Source organism: Nannospalax galili, unplaced genomic scaffold (genome assembly GCF_000622305.1).
Source record: "Nannospalax galili isolate Female #2095 unplaced genomic scaffold, S.galili_v1.0 scaffold325, whole genome shotgun sequence".
Classification (NCBI taxonomy): domain Eukaryota; kingdom Metazoa; phylum Chordata; class Mammalia; order Rodentia; family Spalacidae; genus Nannospalax; species Nannospalax galili.
The window spans coordinates 1,851,673-1,855,993 of NW_008355159.1; the positions used below are offsets into that span (position 1 = coordinate 1,851,673).

Here is a 4,321-nt window from a genome sequence, read left to right on the forward strand (position 1 = left end):
CTGAATAGTTCTCCCACTTTATTTAGTTTTTCAGTTCTGGAGATGGAACTCAGGGCCTTGTGCATGTTAGGCAAGTTCTCTACTGCTGAGCTGCATCCCTAGCCTAATTTATAGTTATAAATGTTGCAGGGTTTTTGTTTAAAGATCTGGTTAACATTTTCTAAAAAAAAAATCCTTTAAATGGGAAGTTTCTTCTCGCTATTACAGTTCCATCTTGCAGTTATTATATTTGTTCTTTGTTTTGGTTTGATATTAAAGGTCTGTCATCTAGCCCGGGCTGGCCTTGAACTCCTGATCCTCCTGCCTCTGTCTCTGAAGTGCTGAGCTCCCATCCTACAGTTATTTATGTATCTTTTTTTTTGGTCTTTTTGAAACAGGGCCTCCCTGTAGCCCCAGCTGGCCTGGAACTCACTATGTAGACCAGACTGGCCTCGAACTCACAGAGATCTGCCTGCCTCTCCCTCCCGAGTGCTGGGATTAGAGGCGTGCACCACCACGCCCGGCAGGATTCTTTTTTAAAAAATTGTATTTATTTATTTATTTAGTTGTTGCTGTTGGTTTTTTGAGAGAAGGTCTTCTAGCCCCAGCTGTTCTGGAATTTAGTATGTAGGTTAGGCTGGCCTCTGCCAAGATACCCCTGCTTCTGCCTTCTGAGTGCTGGGATTAAGGGCATGTCCCATCATATGACTACATTCATTTATTTGTTTATGTGCATTTGTACACAGACAGCAGAGGACAGTCTATTGGGATTCAATTCTCTCTCCTTCCTCTATCATGTGGGGCTGAGGGATGGAACTCAGGCTTGCCCACAAACACCTTTACCTGCTGAGTCATCTTACCAGCCTCCAGATCCTTAATTGTATCAACTGTTTATATTATTTTTTAATTTTTGTTTCTATTTTTTGTGTGTATGAATGTATTGCCTGCATGTAAGTGCACCCATATCTTGCAGTGCCTGCTGAGGTCAGAAGAAAGTGCTGGATCCCCTGGAACTGGAGTTATGGACGGTTGTTAGTTGCCAAGTGGGTGCTGGGAATCAAACTCAGGTCCTCTACAAGAGCAGTCAATGATGTTTTTAACCACCAAGCCATCTCTAGCCCTGAAAAGACTGCTTTTTTTGTTGTTTTTTTTTACACAACAGGTTCTTAGGGAATTTTGAGGGGTTGGGGGGTTTGAATCTAAGGCCTCAGGGATACAAGCATGTGCTCTACTGTTGAGCTGCAGGAGCCTGGTAGGGACCCGTGCAACCTATCAGAGTCTTTAAATAGAAGATATCAATAGATGTGCCATGTTGGTGGTAAATGTTGGTTTGTTAGTAATGGTAGTGTATAAGGCTGTCCCCTCACTGTCGTTTGGAAAGCCTTACATGTAAGGAGTCAGTGAGAGGGCAGTGCAGCTGCCATGATGAAGCCCAGTGCTGCTCAGAAGCCAGGAGTCCTGGCTAACCTCGGTATGTTCCTTGCTTGTGACTTCAGGCTGAAATGGGACACCCTACCCTGCTTTGGTGCCTGCCCATGATGGCTGGGCCTACATCGGACTCCCACTTCCTCAGCAGCTCACAGTAGTTATCAGAGACCTGCCTCGAACACCCAGGATGGCTGTGTCAGGCACATGAAATTGATCACTGGCTAATTGGGGAAGTGCAATTCCACGGGGGAAGTAAACATGAGGGATGGGTCTAGGACATCAGCTAGCACACCCTGGGAGCTGTGGCCTAGAGACTTACCCGTCCCACTTGCTGCCAAGTGACTTCTTTCCTGGGAAGCCAGGACATGAATGAATGGAAGGAGGCTTTAATCGTTGCCCCTACTGGTTCTTCCTTCTGGGGAAGAGCCATGTGTCTCTGCTCTGTGGGGTGAAGGGGAGAGGCACAGCCAATTCCATGGGCACAGAAGCAGCTACAGTTGCTAGGGTGGGTGGGTCACACTGAGATGGAGCATGATACTTCCATTACTAGTGGTTTAAGTTTAATTTGTAGGGTTTTTTTGTGGTACTGGGGATTGAATTCAGGGTCTCACACATGCTAGGCAAGTGCTCTACCACTAAGCCACTTACCCCCAGCCCACCTTAATCTTCTGTTGAGGTGGCACAACCTGCCCACATGCAACGTGGATTCTCCAGAGCAAGGTAAAGTAAGCAGAGAGCTCAAGGTTTGGTAGCCTTCTTTCAGGTCTTATACCCACCTTCCTGGAAAGTCACTTTTCTTGGCATTTTTTGCTTCTTAGGCATTTTTCTCTACCCATCCTAATATTTCTTTTGTTTTTTTTTTAAAGATTTATTTTTGAAATTTTGATTTATTTCTTTTTATTTTTTGTGTATGAGTGTTTTGCGCATATATATATATATATACTGCATGTATGAAGTACTTGCAGAGGCCAGAAGAGAAAGTTGGAGCCCCCAAAACCAGAGTTATGGATGGTCATTAGTCACCATGTGGATCCTGGGTATCAAACCTGGATTAGTCTGCATCCAGTGTTCTTAACCACTGAGCCATCTCTCCAGCCTCAGATTTAATTAATTAATTAATTAATTAATTAATTAATCAACTAACTTATTTATTTTTATGTATGCAAGTGTTTTGTCTATATGTTTATAAGTACACCATATGTGTGCAATGCTCACAGAGGCCAACCAGAAGAGGGCATTGTATTCCCTGGAATTGGTATTAGAGATGGTTGTTTGTCCCCATGTGGGTGCTGAGGACTGAACTCAGGTCTTTAGCAAGAGCAGTTAGTGCTCTTAACCGCTGAGCCATCTCTCCCGTCCTTTCATTTTTGTTTTTGAGGCAGGATCTCATGTATCCCAATCTGGTCTTGAACTCACTGTGTAGGTGAGGATCATCTTAAACTTCTGATCATCCTGTCTCCACCTCCCACCCCTTCCATTTTTTGTGTGGTGCTGGGGATTGTTGAACCCAGGGCTTTCAGAATGCTGGGTAAGCACTCTACCAACCTAGCCACATCCCCAGTCCCCAGTCTTTTTTTTTTTTTTGGGTATGTATATGTATGTTCCCATGTGTTTGGGGTTATGTGTGTGAGGTGCATGTACACGTGTGTATGCATGCATGTGGAGGCCCAAGGTTGACATCAGTTGTCTCCCTTGATAGCTCTCCTCTTATATATTGGGAGAATCTTTCTGATCCTGGGGCTTGCTGCTTTGTCTAGTTTGGTTAGCCAACTTGCTCCAGGGATTCCTTGTCTCTGCCTCCCTTGTGATTGCAGATGGGCCAGCACACCTGCCCTGTATCTACTGTGGGTTATCCCCTTATAACTGCTTTATCTGCTGAGCCACATCCCCGGCCCCAGACTGTTTTTCTCCCACTCTGTAGATGAAGATGTGAAAGTGGGGAAGGAGGATAGTCCTCATGATAATGTTTGCCTTCTGTGTTAAGGGCAAGGGCCTGCTTCAAAGCTCCAAAACATTGTCTACATGCTTAACACCAGAGCACATATTTTTCATGTTCTTTGGACAGATTTCCTTACAGAAGTAACACTGAAGATTGTGTCTGTAATTGTGAAATGTGATCGAGTGTCTTTTGTAGAATGGGATTTTCTCATAAAGATGATCTAAATGGCTTGTACTATTTTAAATAGTTCTCTTAGCACTGTTCTTCAGGCATGCTGTAAATAACCAGACTTTTGTGGGCCAACTGGGAATGTGACAATTTTAAATGTAGACAACTTGAATGAATTTTCTTGTACAATGTCACTTTACAAAGTTAATACTGGAATGCTTCCTGTTGACAAGGACATTGCATTTTCTTATACAATTTCACTTTATAAACTAATTTATAGATAGTTCGGTGTTTATAAGATAGCTTTTTATTTATTTATTTTTTTGTTTTGAATACTTTTCTCTGATAAATTCGCTCAGATTTATATCTGCACTTATGTAAGTCAGCATTGGACTTTTTTTTTCTTTTTTGAGACATGGTCTCACTGTGCAGACCAGGCTGGCCTCGAACTCACAGAGATTCACCTGCCTCTGCCTCTTGAATGCTGGGAGTAAATGTGAGCCATCATGCCCAGCTTTGTTATGTTTTTTTCTAAAAAATCTTTTTTTTTTTTGAGAGAGAGAGGGTCTCGCTATGTAGCCCTGGCTGACCTGGCACTCAGTATGTAGACCAGACTGGCCTTGAACTCACAGAGATCCATCTGCTTCTACATTTCAAATGCAGAGATTAAAGGCTTAAAGGCATGTGCCACCATGCCCAACTTCCTCTCTCTCTCTCTCTCTCTCTTTCTTCTCTCTCTTTCTTTCTTTCTTTCTTTCTTTCTTTCTTTCTTTCTTTCTTTCTTTCTTTCTTTCTTTCTTTCTTTTT

At 43.0% G+C, this 4,321-nt stretch overlaps 1 protein-coding gene across 7 annotated transcripts in view; it reads left to right on the forward strand.

Annotated features, from left to right (window-relative positions):
- The window catches only part of Ctps2 (CTP synthase 2), a 136,934-nt gene that overhangs the window by 39,974 nt on the left and 92,639 nt on the right, over nucleotides 1-4,321 (forward strand). The window lies entirely within an intron of this gene.